Below are 18,314 nucleotides of genomic sequence, written 5' to 3'. Positions count from 1 at the left end.
AAACTGTTTAATGAAAGAGTATAAGGCTATAAAATAAGCCCTCATATATTTTGTGCCCAAGATGTATCGAGGCTATGTTATTTGATATTGTTTCATAGGGCTTTAGTGGTGGTGTTGAAGCCTATATAAGCCCAGTGTTTTCTTGTCAAGTGCTCTGTTTGTGGCATTTTTGATAATAAAGAGCACAAAAGAAATACCTGTTATCTCCTCCATGGTAGAATGTTATGTAGGCCTACACATTTAGGAACAGATATTGGGTTCTGCCCAGTCGAGCAACATAAAAGTAACGTAAAAGTAACGAGTAACGTAAAAAGTTACTTTCCATAGAGGGTAACTAAGTAAAGTAACGGGTTACTTTTTTGAGAAGTAACGAGTAACGAGCAAACACTACCTTAAAAGTAACTTCCCCAACACTGGATGCTTCACATCTTACCACAAACGTGGAGGCGAAATGGCAGGGCCCAGTGGGCCTACACGATGCCAGGACTTGCCGGGGATGTAATTTGAGTGACACATTTCAACAGGGTGCGTTAGGCCTATATCTACTAGAATATTATCAGATCCACTACAGACTAATTAATGTGTAGGCTGTAACTTAATGTTATATGTGCAATTGCAGGAGAACTTGATGGGTAGGCTAATGGGGCAAAGAGGATACCCATGCCTTCCGACACCTCTAGAGTAATTTGAAAGTGATTGTAGTACCAGTTTTGGCCACAATCTTACATACGGTTCCTTTAAGAAAGCGTCATTTAAAGCAGCCAATACTGGATACAGTCCACTGGATTATTTTATTGTGCTTTTGACATTAATAGGCTATCTTAAAGTTACACATTTACACGGTCAGTTAGGCTATTCTCTGCCAACCAAGGTCTCGTTTGCAGACACTCAAATATTGCTCTTTTTTGTTATTACAGTTCTCTCCTCCTCGTAAGCCTCGAGGAGAACTTAGATGTTATTACTAAGACGTTATTACAAGCAGGGGTGCCAATAATTGTGAGCGTAATTAATCGTGTTTTTGTTAATGATATTTATAATTCTGCAGCTTATGCTCCTGTCTCTAAATAGGCACAGTCTAGACTAAGCCTATAGCTATGTTGCTTGATTTTCTGTAATAAATGCAGCTTGTAGCCTAGGCTACTTCAGCAAACCTAGACCCATTGTGGCATCAGTTTCGATTTTAAGTGTAGCGTGAGAGGGAGTGTGCCTGTTGCGGCTATTTAATTTGCATTTTTCATGTCTGTGCCCAGGGGCCCAGTGGTTCATAATCCATCCAGTAACTAACTAGATTTACAAGTCTGGTGGGTCTTTAATACAAGCATCATGAATGGATGTGCATAAAGCAAATCTATCATAAAACATGAGGCACACAGAGTGAAGAGGATGTGCGGTCAATAGCTTTAAGAAAACAAACTGAACTTTCCATAGGTTTTCAAAGTAGGCCTAACATGTTTTCTTCCCAGCATAGGCCTAGTTGGGCAGTAACCTAAAAGTTGTATCTGCCTAGTTAGTAGGCTATTGCTGTGTTAACCCTGTTCGGTTCCACTTGCATGTGAGAAATCCTACTTACATATGAAAAATATAAAGACAAACCTGCGCTCAGTGAGCAATCCAGCGCCACTCACGTTTAAGGGCAATTCCACGCAAAACTGTCACATTCATAACGCCAACACAATGCCATGGTATTTAGTTGGCGTTATGGATATGACAGTTTTGCGTGGAGTTGCCCTTAAATGCTCACAGCCTCAATTCTTGCATGAAACTTCACCTCACTGAATATGAGCCATCCAGACTCCAAGACCATCACCAAATCTCTGGTAGGCCTAATGTTCAATTTCGCCAATGACATGTCAACGAAAATTGAGTGTTGTTAACTATGTTACTTTGCATACCAAGGGACACTGGAAAAATAGGGGGTGCAAGGCCTATACTTCTGTCATTCCACTTTACATTTCAAGTTACTTGCACATTAAAACTAGTAGAAAATGTAGGCTATTTAAAAATCCTCTGTTGAATGAAAGTAGCCTAACTGTAGGTTAAATATCCAAACTTTTTCTTGTAACCGTCTTTATGTGGCTCTTCAGAGATTAAAAAAAATAATAAATTTGGTAAAAGTGGCTCTCCAGGCAAAAAAGGTTGCCGACCCCTGGCCTATCTCAACCACTTGTCTTGTGAGTTGTCTTCTCCTTAAATGCAAAAGCCATTCCAGACAACACCTAAACTGGTTGTTCAGTTTTTTTGTTGGCATGTGCCTAGCCTACACCACATTCCTGAATACTTTTACTGTAAGCCTCATAGTTCATTGTCCTGTCCTGTTTGTCGGTTTGATTGCATGTTGAAATATTAGTATCACAAAATCATAGTAAAAAGATACTACTACCATGGTGATGTTACTGTGAATTGAAATGATCATATTATTATATTAATCATTCTCCTATTTTTGTACTTTAATTTAGAACTAAGCAATGCTTTTAGACCTCATCTGAATCAGTGTGTGTTTACGGATTGAAGGCGTTAACTTGTGTGTATGTCTTCTTACTTGATTGTATAGCTGTTGTTTGCTAATGGTAACAGAAAAAAAAAACTCATGTAGGGCTACATGTCAGGGACATATTGTAACCTACATGTGTATGATAGAATAATGTCTTACCTTCACTATAAGAAGCATTCATTCCTCAGAGATCCGAATTCCAAAGAAGTGTTAGTCTCACATACACCTACTTCTGTGTGTTGTGCACTCTGAGTATGTTCTAGTACAGAAGACCAAAACCTGTTTGACTGCATGACGCTGGTTTCATGTTTCAATCAACCCGATCACACGCGCCATGCATATGATTCCATACGCAAACCTATAATTAAAATCTAATAATTTGCACATGCGCGATAGCCTGAAATAGGCTTCCTCAACCTTGCACTGGCTTTGACAGGTAGCTTAAATCTGTTCATTTTCTCCTGTTTGCTATTGTTTCTGTTTCAAAATGTATGTTTAAACTGCTACCCTACTTATCCCACACATCTGTTGAGTATTTCATATTTTATTGGCGATTGTGTTTTTTGTTGTTGTTGTTGAACGAGTGTGCATTCAATATGAGCAAGTGCCATTTTAATAATAGCCTAGTAAAGCTGTGATATTTTAATTTGAGCCTGTTTGGAAGGTGACTGCTATAAAGTTCTCGGACATATTTTTTAACTTCACCAAAAGTGGAATGTCTGTTTGGCTACCGCAGCTCAGATGAATGCATAGGGGTGGATGTTGTGGTCAGCTTTGGTAAATTGGTACAAAAGTATGTATTTTTACGTGGTCAATTAAAATCCTATTTTGCCTTGGCCGCTTCCAAGTTTTGCAAGTATAAGAAAACACGGAGACCATGTCAATCTCCGCCGTGGCCTACTGGTTAGCGCTACAGACTTGTAACCACATGGGTTCTACATGGGCTACATGGGTACTTTACAGTCCATAGTGACTGAGCTGACATCCTCTTCTGTAAGTACAGCTACATGCATGAAAATTGATATATCGGGGCAGCCGTGGCCTTCTGGGTAGCACCTCGGACTTGTAACCGGAGGGTTGCCGGTTCGAACCCCAATTAGTAGGCACGGCTGAAGTGCCCTTGAGCAAGGCACCTAACCCCTCACTGCTCCCCGAGCGCCGCTGTTGTTGCAGACAGCTCACTGCTCCGGGATAGTGTGTGCTTCACCTCACTGTGTGTTTACTGTGTGCTGAGTGTTTCACTAATTCACGGATTGGGATAAATGCAGAGACCAAATTTCCCTCACAGGATCAGTGGCGTAACGAGCCAACACAGAACACTTGATTTTCTGTAATAAATGCAGCTTGTAGCCTAGGCTACTTCAGCAAACCTAGACCCATTGTGGCATCAGTTTCGATTTTAAGTGTAGCGTGAGAGGGAGTGTGCCTGTTGCGGCTATTTAATTTGCATTTTTCATGTCTGTGCCCAGGGGCCCAGTGGTTCATAATCCATCCAGTAACTAACTAGATTTACAAGTCTGGTGGGTCTTTAATACAAGCATCATGAATGGATGTGCATAAAGCAAATCTATCATAAAACATGAGGCACACAGAGTGAAGAGGATGTGCGGTCAATAGCTTTAAGAAAACAAACTGAACTTTCCATAGGTTTTCAAAGTAGGCCTAACATGTTTTCTTCCCAGCATAGGCCTAGTTGGGCAGTAACCTAAAAGTTGTATCTGCCTAGTTAGTAGGCTATTGCTGTGTTAACCCTGTTCGGTTCCACTTGCATGTGAGAAATCCTACTTACATATGAAAAATATAAAGACAAACCTGCGCTCAGTGAGCAATCCAGCGCCACTCACGTTTAAGGGCAATTCCACGCAAAACTGTCACATTCATAACGCCAACACAATGCCATGGTATTTAGTTGGCGTTATGGATATGACAGTTTTGCGTGGAGTTGCCCTTAAATGCTCACAGCCTCAATTCTTGCATGAAACTTCACCTCACTGAATATGAGCCATCCAGACTCCAAGACCATCACCAAATCTCTGGTAGGCCTAATGTTCAATTTCGCCAATGACATGTCAACGAAAATTGAGTGTTGTTAACTATGTTACTTTGCATACCAAGGGACACTGGAAAAATAGGGGGTGCAAGGCCTATACTTCTGTCATTCCACTTTACATTTCAAGTTACTTGCACATTAAAACTAGTAGAAAATGTAGGCTATTTAAAAATCCTCTGTTGAATGAAAGTAGCCTAACTGTAGGTTAAATATCCAAACTTTTTCTTGTAACCGTCTTTATGTGGCTCTTCAGAGATTAAAAAAAATAATAAATTTGGTAAAAGTGGCTCTCCAGGCAAAAAAGGTTGCCGACCCCTGGCCTATCTCAACCACTTGTCTTGTGAGTTGTCTTCTCCTTAAATGCAAAAGCCATTCCAGACAACACCTAAACTGGTTGTTCAGTTTTTTTGTTGGCATGTGCCTAGCCTACACCACATTCCTGAATACTTTTACTGTAAGCCTCATAGTTCATTGTCCTGTCCTGTTTGTCGGTTTGATTGCATGTTGAAATATTAGTATCACAAAATCATAGTAAAAAGATACTACTACCATGGTGATGTTACTGTGAATTGAAATGATCATATTATTATATTAATCATTCTCCTATTTTTGTACTTTAATTTAGAACTAAGCAATGCTTTTAGACCTCATCTGAATCAGTGTGTGTTTACGGATTGAAGGCGTTAACTTGTGTGTATGTCTTCTTACTTGATTGTATAGCTGTTGTTTGCTAATGGTAACAGAAAAAAAAAACTCATGTAGGGCTACATGTCAGGGACATATTGTAACCTACATGTGTATGATAGAATAATGTCTTACCTTCACTATAAGAAGCATTCATTCCTCAGAGATCCGAATTCCAAAGAAGTGTTAGTCTCACATACACCTACTTCTGTGTGTTGTGCACTCTGAGTATGTTCTAGTACAGAAGACCAAAACCTGTTTGACTGCATGACGCTGGTTTCATGTTTCAATCAACCCGATCACACGCGCCATGCATATGATTCCATACGCAAACCTATAATTAAAATCTAATAATTTGCACATGCGCGATAGCCTGAAATAGGCTTCCTCAACCTTGCACTGGCTTTGACAGGTAGCTTAAATCTGTTCATTTTCTCCTGTTTGCTATTGTTTCTGTTTCAAAATGTATGTTTAAACTGCTACCCTACTTATCCCACACATCTGTTGAGTATTTCATATTTTATTGGCGATTGTGTTTTTTGTTGTTGTTGTTGAACGAGTGTGCATTCAATATGAGCAAGTGCCATTTTAATAATAGCCTAGTAAAGCTGTGATATTTTAATTTGAGCCTGTTTGGAAGGTGACTGCTATAAAGTTCTCGGACATATTTTTTAACTTCACCAAAAGTGGAATGTCTGTTTGGCTACCGCAGCTCAGATGAATGCATAGGGGTGGATGTTGTGGTCAGCTTTGGTAAATTGGTACAAAAGTATGTATTTTTACGTGGTCAATTAAAATCCTATTTTGCCTTGGCCGCTTCCAAGTTTTGCAAGTATAAGAAAACACGGAGACCATGTCAATCTCCGCCGTGGCCTACTGGTTAGCGCTACAGACTTGTAACCACATGGGTTCTACATGGGCTACATGGGTACTTTACAGTCCATAGTGACTGAGCTGACATCCTCTTCTGTAAGTACAGCTACATGCATGAAAATTGATATATCGGGGCAGCCGTGGCCTTCTGGGTAGCACCTCGGACTTGTAACCGGAGGGTTGCCGGTTCGAACCCCAATTAGTAGGCACGGCTGAAGTGCCCTTGAGCAAGGCACCTAACCCCTCACTGCTCCCCGAGCGCCGCTGTTGTTGCAGACAGCTCACTGCTCCGGGATAGTGTGTGCTTCACCTCACTGTGTGTTTACTGTGTGCTGAGTGTTTCACTAATTCACGGATAGGGATAAATGCAGAGACCAAATTTCCCTCACAGGATCAGTGGCGTAACGAGCCAACACAGGGCCCATATGCAGGATTATCAAGGCGGGCCCCCCTTCTACAGCATGTGATAACGCAATGTCCACGAGTAGGCTACCATGAATAGGAGAGGATAGGATCGATCCTTGAGACACAGCATATAAGAGATGAGATGACTGACAAAATCAGGAGTACGTGCACCACAAAAACAAAAATACTGGTGAAGGCGCACAACCAGGCTTGGAATTTCACCATTCTGGGGGCAAGGCCACTTGGCCTTCAGTTGGGCATATTTGGTGGGGGGCACAAAGGCCACATGTCAGGGCACCAAGGCCAAAGTTAACTATACAGTAGTAGGCTATAAAAATGATCAAAGTTGTATTTAGCCTATTCACTGCAGTAGACCTGCATCATTGTATGAAACATTACAAAAACATGAAACATGACATATTACATATAACTGTAAATCATCTGATCATCTAATAAAAACAGATATCTAGGCTATATATAACATTTATTTTATATTTGGCCTGCTATGAAATCATGTATTGGACAATTTAAATTTAAGCACAGCTCATCTAAGAAACTCACATAGCCTAGATGCTTAGCATTTTGTGATCAGGCTACTTTCACAAACTCTTAGTCAGCTGTCCTCTGATTTACCAATATCTAGGCGATATTTGTAACATTTATGTTGTATTTGGCCCGTTATGAAATCATGTGGAACAATTTAAACACATTAAAGCCCAAATTTGGAGTCGAAATTTACTGCAAATTCAAAACTGGATTACTCTGGAACGGCTAACTGTACAGGGGAATGCTTTACACCTTTATGTTCGGTAAGGTCTGATGTTTATTCTGATATGTGGTTTGTCATGTGTTAAAAGAAGGGTTCGTAAAGTATTCCACCGAGATGAATGGGTAGGGAGATCATGGACGCAAAACCTTCAGTAGAATGTATGATTAAATTGAATTATATTATTTACTTTTCTCGCGAACCGTTCAACACAGCAATTATAGGCTAACATCGTTTAAAAGCTGAGAAAAAGCTCTTTCATGTGACATCACTTGTGATGTCTGTGTGATGAATAGGCTACTTCGCGAGTAGTTTGGACGCACTTTTTTGCGATGTCACTTTCCCCACTGCGTAAAAGACTAAATTAATTTGCGCTGTGAATGCTAAGATTATTTTGACAGGCCGCAGGCTAAATAAAAATCGCTATTAGTAAGACACAAAGCAGAATATTGAAAGAAGGGGGCACCAAGGCCACCGTGGCCTGTAAACCTATGATTTTCAAAGGGGCTTCACGGCCAACGCAAGGGGCTACGACGGCCATGGCCGTCGTGGCCGCCGTGAAATTCCTACCCTGCGCACAACACATGAAAAAACACTGCTGGTTAGGCTACTATATGAAATTGCATTAATGATAAGTCATTATGTTATGCTAAATCGTTCATTTAGCCACAAACATAGCTAGTGCATAATATAACTGCCCGTCTGCCCTCTTTGACTGAGCTGCCCCCCTTACCAAAAAAAAAAAAAATATATATATAACGTAATTTTGATATTCTTAAAAAGCGAAAGTAGGCTATGTGTGAGCGCAGATAGGTGTGTCCGATGTATCAGCTGGAATAGTGATGTGAGTCGCCGAGCAGAGGTGATGGATGTCACAGGTGAGCTACATGAAACTGAGAATTCAAATTCAAATTATGTTAGGAAAAAACGGTGAGTATCCTAGTGTAGCAAGAAGCATATTTTTTCATTGTCATTAACGTGAACCATAGATATATACACTAGATGTCGCCTTCTGCTTCTCAGCATGCGTCAACACCGCCGCCATCTTTGTACAGGGATCTGAAGCGCTAAACTAGTTCTCCTGTATTGTCAGCGTTACCTATTTAACGACGTTTGGCCATCCCCAGCGATAGAAAACCTTTTTAGCGATTAGCGACAAATTTGGGAACTTCTCACAATGATGGCAGATCGGCTTCTTTGTTGTTGAAACGTAAGAAAATCACCTTTCTCATGGCTTTGTCATTTATGAATTCAGCTACATCTCGTTTGCCCATGGCACTGACCCATGATTATAAAAGTAACGACTGGCGTAGCCTATGTAGTAGCAGAGGTAAATGTTCTACAGATCTACAGCAACTTCTGCTGAGATTACAACTTACATGAGTAAACGAGACGAGGGGTATGTGGCCTCAACCAAAGCCTGTCTAGAAGAGCCTGTTTACTTTCATTGTATCGAACCTGGTTGCATTTTACTTATTGTTCCTCTAGGGGCCGCCGCTAGCTAGTGCAGAATGAATGGGAGTCTATGGGGCTAGACGGGTAAAATGTATCTTTATTATCGTCTTAAGCTTTGTTTTCTCTAGACTCAACCATAAATACATGCCTGTCAGTTGGAACAACCCAAAAAACTAGATAATTGCTTGAGATTTTGATGATTTATGGTGATTTTATTTTCGCTAGATCTTTGCCCAGATTGACGCTAATGCATTATAGAGGAGTGGATCGCTGAAGCAAGATGGCGTCTCGATTGACGCATTCGTTCCAATGAACAGCAGTAGTCAAGGCGACATCTAGTGTATATGTCTATGAACGTGAACAATATTACACAGCTAACCGTATGTTGCATTTTTGCACGCGAAAATGTATAACGAGTCTATTTGATGGAGAATACGTGAACTTTAAACCATTAAGATGGGCAATAGGTGAATAGGCAGACATCATTAGTCTATTAACCTAAAGGCTAATGAATAACTTTAGACAAGGTGCATTGCTCCTAAACTCAAAAAAGTTTATTTATTACCTGGTTTGGTCCAACAAAGATAATCTTAACATGGACTATGCTGGGCTGTGTTAAGCTCTGAACAATGTCCGTTTTACAGTGAAAGGCCCGGTCACGAGTGACGATTATTGCGATAGGGGGCCCGGCCGTCAATAATGTATTTCCAGTGTGATGCGGGCCCCTGATTGGTCCGGGCCCGTAAGCAACCGCGTACCCTGCTTACCGATCGTTACACCCCTGTACAGGATCAAAAGAGTATTTACTTACTTTCTGTATCTGATTCTGATTGTTGTCTCTGACTGTTATCTTTGTTTCTTTACAGTTGCTGATACGTAATTAGCCTGTTTTATCTTAACTTATTCCTCTGAGAACCAAAGTGTGTATGGAGACTTGTCCTTCTCTCCTTTTCTTTTCTTGTTTTAATTTGCCTATTGTTTTGTGGTGGATGTGATATGCGTTTTAATACTTTTTCATCCAGTGAGCAAGATTTTGTATTGTACAACAATTTTTCATTCATACATAATGTATTCATGTCTTAGATACAGCACATCTTTATATTTGTATTGTGTGTGTGTGTGTGTGTGGTTATACTACCTTATTGTTCTGCACATTGAAAAGCATTTGTGAAATCAGTTTCAGAATGGCCCCCCACCCTGAAGAGGAACTGAATCTTACTTAATCTTAATCTATCTTAATCTAAAATGTTTGAACACTACACTATATCCCAATACTGAAATCTATTATACAATAATATTTTGCTCCTTGAGTTGGTTTCAACAACTGTGGGATATTTTTGACTCTAGTGTTTAAGCAATTGTGAAAAAAACTGTAGGTGAAATATAAATTTTCATGCTTGTGACCCTTTGACTTTTTCTCACATGAGTTTTAAATAAAAACAGAAGTATTAACCCATAATTTCACTTCTGTCTCAGGACTCTCAGTTGTCGGTGTGGTGTGTGTGTGTGTGTGTGTGTGTGTGTGCAGAGCTGGCAACTCTGACGCATTGGCCGTGAGACACACGCATTTGATTAGTTTCACACGCTCACACACCACACCCCCGATTTCTCACGCTGAAGTGTCAACCCGGTCGGTCAGATGCCTGAAAAATGAGTTTAGCCTATGTATAGACCTTGATCGACTAGTTATGCTTTCAGAGACGGTGAGAGGGTTCAAGAGCACCCCCTGTCTGTGGAATTTTCTAAATGTTCTCTCATTTGCAATGCTACTTCAGAAGCCATCCCAGGCGCATTCCCCCCGCATTTTCCCGGCTGCAGGTATGCTTTGAGTATTATTGAGTATTTTTCACGCTGAAGTGTCAACCTGGTAGGTCAAATACCTGGCAGATGAGGTTCAACTAAACTAAACCTATACATATGATATCACACATCATGTGAACGAGTGGAATCTAAGCTTTCCAATGATATTAGCGCCAAGTTGCTGTGATAAATGGTTCGCGAGAAAATTAACATTGAACCGACGTGCAATTTAGGCTAATAATATTTGCATTTTGCACACAGTGCACACCCATTACTCTCGGTTTAATATCTCACTAACCCTTCACACAACACGTGGCAAACCCAATATCACAATAAACAGCAAACCATACTGAATACGAGGATAGCCTATAAAGCATGCCTCTGTGCAATAAGTGGTTCCTGAGTAATCCGGTTTTGAAATTGCAACACATTTCTACATAGCCTCATTGGGGCGAAATTATGTATAATGTAAATGTAAACTATTTGTCAGTAGGCCTACATACATTTTTGTAAATTGCTCAGCCATAGATTATCCCACTATCAAGGTTCTTATATTGTCAGGTTCCAGCCAATCCCACTTACACAGATAAATTAATATATATTGGCATGCTTCCTAGTGACATTAGTGCAAAAATATGAAGAAAATCAAATAATGAGACACAAATATTGATATAATAATAATAATAATAATACATTTTATTTGTTACATAGCGCCTTTCAAGTCACCCAAGGTCGCTTTACACACTAGACATTGAGACAAAATGCCAGACGGAGCGGCGTAGTCGCCAGCGTTCCCGTGACATCAAGACAAACAAACAAATTTACAAAAGACGCACAAGACAAAAGATGCTTGATGGAGCGGCGTAATCGCCAGCGTACCCGAGACACCTAACGGTAGACATATAAGACAGACAACAAACAAAAATTAACAAGTAATAAAATAAATAAATAAATAAGAAATTAAAATAAAGAAAAGTCCGTGTTAACTTAACGTTAGTCCCACTCAGTCCAATGGCAATGATATGTACAGCTGTGTCTTCAGACCAAACCGGAGGATTTAACGTTAACAGGCCTTCAATAAGTGATGTTAGTAGGCCCTAACTTGTAACAGTTAGACTGCAGTCTAGCTAGATCACTGGAAGCATAACCAAAGTTCCTGCTTTAACCCTCTCTGGCATAACCGTCTGAAGTCGTGGGCGATCTTGCAGATCAGCAACTCGGTGGACTTATGACAGCGACAGTTTGATGCTCCGAGAGATTGCAGTTCTTCAACGTAGTTTCAAACGTTAGCAGCACAATCCAGACTCCAGGCAAGGCAGATGGCAGCTCGCAGGTCTGCAGCAGAGTAGCATCTAGGTCCAGCTGTTCCGAGAAATCTCCTCGACCAGACAGTGAAGTGCAGCACCGCTCACGGATGGATGGATGGAAGAATGTCAGTCCAGGGCAAAAGCTAACGTTAGCCATAGCAAGCTCCCAATGGACCAACTTTAACGACATCAGCCGACTTGGAAGCAGTAGCGTTAAAGGGACTAAGAATAACACGAAAACTATCAAAAATAACGTAAATAAAGAGAGAATACATTTAACTACACAAATCAATAAAAAAAAAAAAAAAAAAAAATGAACATGACATTACATAAAATTACGAACATTACATAAAAACAAACAAAAACATGGTGCCAGACGGAGCGGCGTGTCTGACACCATGTTTTTGTTTGTTTTTATGTAATGTTCGTCTAAAGCCTGACATAAGCCATATGCAAACATTCACATCATACGTTCCCATATATGGGTACATCCTGAAAAAGGAAGAGCATGTTATAGGCTATGGCCATTACAATGACCAATATATTATCTTAAATAAACTAGCTGGATAACACAGGTGACCACTTCTGCATACTTTCATGGAGTGCTGAAATGTACACACATTTTTGAACATTTCTGAACTGTGACATGTAGAATATGTTTTTGTGGTTGTGAACTTATTGCAATATCACCATAACTATTCCACCTGTGTGTGCATGGTTATAATTCTGAAGTGCAAAATAGCTTAGCTACAGCACAAATATTTCCATAAAAATAAGCAAGTCTGACCAATTTATTTTGAAAGTGCACCTGGTTGATGCATTTAAAAGTATACAAACATTTCTTAAATTCTTACAAAACACCCCCCCCCCCCCCAACACACACACACACACACACACTTTTGCCATGCGAAATACCAGTGCTGTTTTCAGCATCTGTTTAGTGCTTCATTGTCATTTTCATTGGATTCTCCCATTTGCGCGTAAATCGCTCATAAACTTTTTTTTTGTTACACGCATTCTCCAATTCCGCTTCCGTCACACACAGAGTGACAAGCGGCAAATCCCCCGCAGTGTTGAAGAGATCAGTCGTCCCCCTCACTTTTGATAAGGAAAAAAGCCTTATAGGTACGCCAAATAAATAATAACCTATAGGTTTACGCTAGGCTATGTAAAACTCCCCATTAACAGCATCACGTCACTAACCACAGCTAAGACTGCACAATCTCAGTTCACTCTGTTGGATATCTGAAGCCAGTTTGTCTACTTAGATACTGTGAATCCTCAAATTATGGCCGGGGTCTTAAGACAAAGTACAGGCCTTTAGGGGCAGGATTGTATTCGAGACAGCCCTTTATTTCTTATGCGAGTTTTATTTTGAGACATGCGTTTCTTGGAGCGGCATACTGGTAGGCCTTCAAAAGCATAACATTTTCGGTTTAGTTTGATATTTCATTTACTTTTGGACTGTTTGATTATATTGTTAAATGTTGGGACTGATGGGCACTGAAATCTGGGGAGGTATTTGATGATCACTATTACGTTCCATGTAGTTGAAAGAGTGTCGGGATTTCAAACAAACCATCCGCTTTCATGCGTTCATTGAACGTCCGCGGTGCTGTAATGGAAACCTTATTGCGTAGCCAAGTAGCCTATATATTGAGTTATTTTTAAATTATGCATGATTTACTTTTTATTAATTTCGTAGGCTGGCTTTATTTTGTTATATAGAAGTATCTAAATAACCTGTTAAAATGTACCAGAATTCAGGAAATTGCATCTAGTCCAAAACATTTTTTCGGGGGGAGGACCCCCATACCCCCCGCTGAAATGTCCCACCCACTTTCAGAATGCCTCCGACGCCCATGGTCCTAGTAGTAGGCTAGATCCCTTTGATACCAATGTTAATTAAACTCTGGGACCCTGGTCCCAGGGATGGATTACTGCACGGGCCTTCCGGGCCCAGGCCCAAGGTATCAGGGGGCCCTGAAGCCCAAGCCTTTGCATGGAATCATTGCCTCAATATCAACACATCAGGATGTAGGCTATGAATCTGATTGAATTTAGTATTGGCCATCCCCAAAATGCACCAGAAAAACCACATTATGCGACAAATTAGTGGGGAGCCCTTAATACATCTTTTTTTACTGTACGGTATAATGCTGAATGAGCCAAACAAAAATTTCCGCAGCAAAACTTTGGTTGGCCCCACCAAATCTCACTCCAAGGTTTTTTGAAAAGTTGGCAGCCCTGGTGTGTGTGTGTGTGTGTGTGTGTATGTGTGTGTGTGTGTGTGTAGTTATACTATCTTATTGTTCTACACATTGCAAAGCATTTGTTAAATAAGTTTCAGAATGCCCCCCCCCCCCACCTTAAAGAGGAATTGATTCTTAATCTAAAATGTTGGAACACTACTGTACATCCCAATACTTAAAGTATACACTTTACACTTTACAGTTATTAGTGACTGGTTCCTTTTTCTGATAATATCTTATCACACGGACACAGATGTCAAAAGAGATAAATAATTCCACCAAAGAATGACCAGATTGCTTGTGAGAATGATGAACAGCAGGTATTCATTTTCAATTCTGAATCCGAATCATTCTTCTCTAGCACTTATCATGACCATCTCCCCTCTCCTTCCCTTTTAGCTTCAACTGTTATTCTATTCTATGCTATTTGTACTTACTGCTACGCTAACATGTCCTAGTCACATTGGTTGACTGAACAATGTTTGTTGTAAGTCTCCTTGGATAAAAGTGCCAGCTAAATGAGTAATTTAAAATCCATGTATTAATTCATATGTATGACATGAATTCATGAGGTGTTACTGGCCCAGTTTACTTCTCAGCATGGTATGAATATTAACTTGAATGTACAGTCTGTAATTGAAAATAATGCACAGCAATGTTATAGAAGGGTCATTCTGTGTCAAATCATTACACATTTGGTCCACATCAACACAGATTTGAATCAAACTTGGAATGCTGAGTTGACCATATAAGAAAAGCTGTAAAACTGAAATTGCATGTGTTTTGGATCAATAAGGGAGATCTGGGGTAATGAGGTTGGAATCAATTAGGGTGGGACTATGACTTTGACTTACCATATCTTTCTCAATTTGAGTCACAGAGAATTGGCTTTCAATTCATATCATTTTAAAGCTCTTTCCCAGCTCAACATTTGACCGAGATCTCATTACATTTGTAACATAATGCTATGTTTAACGAAAATTAACTGTATTTGTGGATTCCACTGAAAAAACAAATAGTTTGCTACCCAAATACAACGTAAAAGTTTGAGATTTTATAGCATACAGTATATCAGCAAATGACTACTTCCTAACTTTCAAGGAAGTTCCATTGCCATATTAAGCAAACCAAGTATACGTATGGAGGACATAAATCAGAAGCACAAAACAAAACCTGTTGCTATTTACAGCAGTCAGTATATGTCTAAAGTGGTCATTATACAGAATTGTATGACTTTTGAATGTTGGGACGGCCCATTCATGGAACTTTCTGCTAAATTCTGAAGTGCTGTGTTATTAATCAAGGTCAAGGTGAACTTTATTATCCCACAGGGGGAAATTCATGTGGTCCTTCATTGCGCCTCTGTCACAACACACTCTCCCAGACATATACAATGCAGACAAACCAATAAACATGCATAAAGGAAGGAAAAGAATAACAATACAGAGATTAACAGATTGACAAAAATGACCATAGACTTACAACATAAATGACAATGACAGTCCAACATCAAACATTGATACAACATGGAAAATACTAAACATTGTAGCTAAAAATAATGAACATAATGCATGCAGTAGGGTTACAAAAACAGAGGGGTTGTCTCATTGTAATATATGATGTTTTTCACAGAATGATGGTGTCTGTCTTGGCTCTGGTGTTGTCCATGAGTCTGGTGGATGAGGTGCTGTGCTACCCTGACACTGATGTCACAGTAAACTGCTCATCCAGCGGCTACCCAGTTGTTCATTGTTCTGCCCCTGCAAACACAGTGACCCTGGATCTCTCCCACAACCTCATGGAGAGAGTACCAGCAGGCTGCTTCCCCAATCTGCAGAAACTACAGCGGCTCCTTCTTCAGTTCAATCTCATCAGCTCTGTGGACCCAAATGCCTTTCAGCACAACCCAGTGCTGGAGTATCTGGACATCTCACACAACCTCCTACCACAGATCTCTGCTTTGCCCTTCACAAGTCTTCCTGCTCTCGCATACCTGGACATCATTGTGGACAACTCCTTTAACCCACGGGGTAACCTGCGGAGCTTGAAGCTTGGCAGCTCTCATGGTGTATCCATCAGGAAGGACAACATTAAGAGGGCCCACCAACTTGAACTGAAAGAGATCCACCTGGTTGCTGGTAAAATCAATGAGTATGAACCAGGATCTCTGTTGATTCTGAAGCACATGGACATGGTAACCGTGGATACAGAACACTCGCAGGATTTGGCCAAACATATTATGTACATTATATTATTAACATATTATGTTAATGCTCATTGACATTTGTAACAACACAAAAGCTTTGACATTAATGAAAATTGATCTTATGAAAAATAATATGGTTTTCCCTGTACATGATCTTCTGCAAACAGCAAGTTTTTCCAGACTTGATTTAAAGGATTTATTGGTGAACGGGACATACTGTAAATTCATACCTTACTTCCTAAAATCAAGCCTGGAGGAGGTGTACATAGAAAACTTCTATGGAGAGAGACGATGTAACCTGATCACTGGAACTTTTGACCGTTGTCATGTGAGAAAATTGTCAATTAATGGGATGGGCAATAGGGACTTCTTGCATTTTATCCCACAACTCACCATACCTAAACTCATGGCGTGTCTGACTGACATTTCTGCTATAAACATAGGCTCAAGGTATTTCCCTTGTCAAATGTCAGACTGGTTGGTCAATCTGAAGACTCTAAATGTCTCTATAAATGAGTTGACTGAGCACCGTCTGCTCGGGGACTGCCAAAAACCATTCCCAACATTGCAATCTCTCGCAATTGATCATAACTTGTTTCAGCACCTTGGCATCCTTGGCAACAAAACTGCCCACATGAATGATTTGACAAACTTCACAGCGAGCTACAACAGCATTCACTTGGAGCCACAGACAGTCACTATCAACTGGACCAAAAGCCTGAGGAGGCTGAATCTCAGGAATAATCAGCTAACAGGTGAAGCGTTCCTGTTTCTCCCCCAAACTCTGGAGATGCTGGTTGTCAGCTTCAACTACATTCACACCATCCCCAACCTCCAGATGATGAACAGTCTCCAAGAGCTCTTCCTCTCTGGCAATAAAATCATGACGATCCACAATGTCCATCTCCCCTCCTCAGTGCGTCTTCTGCATGTGGACAGAAACAACATGAGCACCATCAGTGAAGACACCATCAGGTCTCTCAATCTGACACAGCTGGACTTCAGTGGGAACCCGCTGCACTGTGACTGTGACACGCTGCAGTTGGCCCAGTTCTGCAGAGACTCCACCCAGACCGAGATCCTGGGTTGGCCCTCAACGTACCGATGCCAGAGCCCTGCCAGTCTGAGGAATGAAACTCTACAGCAGCTGTCTTTGCCTTGGCCATCTTGTCATAAGGGTCTCTGTGCTCTGATGGTGATTTGTTGTATTTGCTTACCAATAATTTGCTATTTACTGTATAAAAAGCTTCATGGTCAAATACCACACTTGTCCAGAGATCTGTCTTATGGCTCTGTGTCTTGAAGCAACACCATCATGCTACAAATGACTAGCGAGCTAACTAGTCAAGCCATTTAGAACTATGCTTTGTTTTGATAGAGATTTGCTTAATAATAACTTGCTATTTTCTGTATAAAAAGCTACATGGGCGAAAATCATGCTTTTTCAGAGGTGCATCCTATTACTCTGTGTTATGATGAGTTTTAGCGTACCAAATTGTACCAAAATCTTTAGAGGTGAGTCATATCCAGTAGGCATGTGTCCTAAGTTTGTATGTTGCCAGGTTAATAGTTTCTATAGCATACAGCAATTTTATGTCATTTAGCTTAGTGGTTTTATTCTGTTCATAATGTGTATAAAATAATATTTGACAAGGATGCAAATTACCTTTTAATTGTCTTATTAGGTCTAGTCACACACTGTCTAGTCTTATTGACTTTTCAGACATGGAAGTTCAACCAATGACTGATTTGACACACAATTCACACTGTTTTCTCAAATTCTGTTTTGAGTCTATCTGCCTTGGATGAACATAATGAAAACACAAGCTACTGTAGATCATTAAATCTCCACCCTTACTCTCAGTTCTGTCTCCTTCCTCTCTCTGTTCTTTCTCAGAGCACGAATGCTCGGAGAGCGAGAGCAGATGGGGTCATCAAGATTAAAGAGTCGAGGGCCACTGTAAAGTAGGGCGTAAAGAGGCTGACATGAATTCCAGAGCCACTGTTCTGTAAAGTAGATTATAA

At 40.3% G+C, this 18,314-nt stretch overlaps 1 protein-coding gene across 2 annotated transcripts in view; it reads right to left on the bottom strand.

The window, feature by feature from the left end:
• LOC143123270 (GTPase IMAP family member 4-like) overlaps positions 1-18,314 on the bottom strand; it is a 213,648-nt gene that overhangs the window by 8,763 nt on the left and 186,571 nt on the right. Inside the window, exon 1 of one of the 2 annotated variants that reach the window (XM_076284555.1) lies at positions 2,651-2,738. The exons of the other annotated variant lie outside the window; for it this stretch is intronic. The gene's annotated coding sequence lies outside the window, so the exon portion shown is untranslated. Of the gene's footprint in view, positions 1-2,650; positions 2,739-18,314 lie in introns of those variants that run through there. 2 annotated transcript variants of the gene reach the window in all.

The sequence above is a fragment of the Alosa pseudoharengus genome, unplaced genomic scaffold (genome assembly GCF_046254945.1).
Source record: "Alosa pseudoharengus isolate Yale_2024_CS ecotype anadromous, Long Island Sound unplaced genomic scaffold, YU_APseudo_1.1 YU_APseudo_1.1_scf_1, whole genome shotgun sequence".
NCBI classification, from domain to species: domain Eukaryota; kingdom Metazoa; phylum Chordata; class Actinopteri; order Clupeiformes; family Clupeidae; genus Alosa; species Alosa pseudoharengus.
The sequence above is the reverse complement of the archived record's forward strand: the minus strand, read 5'-3'. Positions and strand labels throughout refer to the sequence as shown.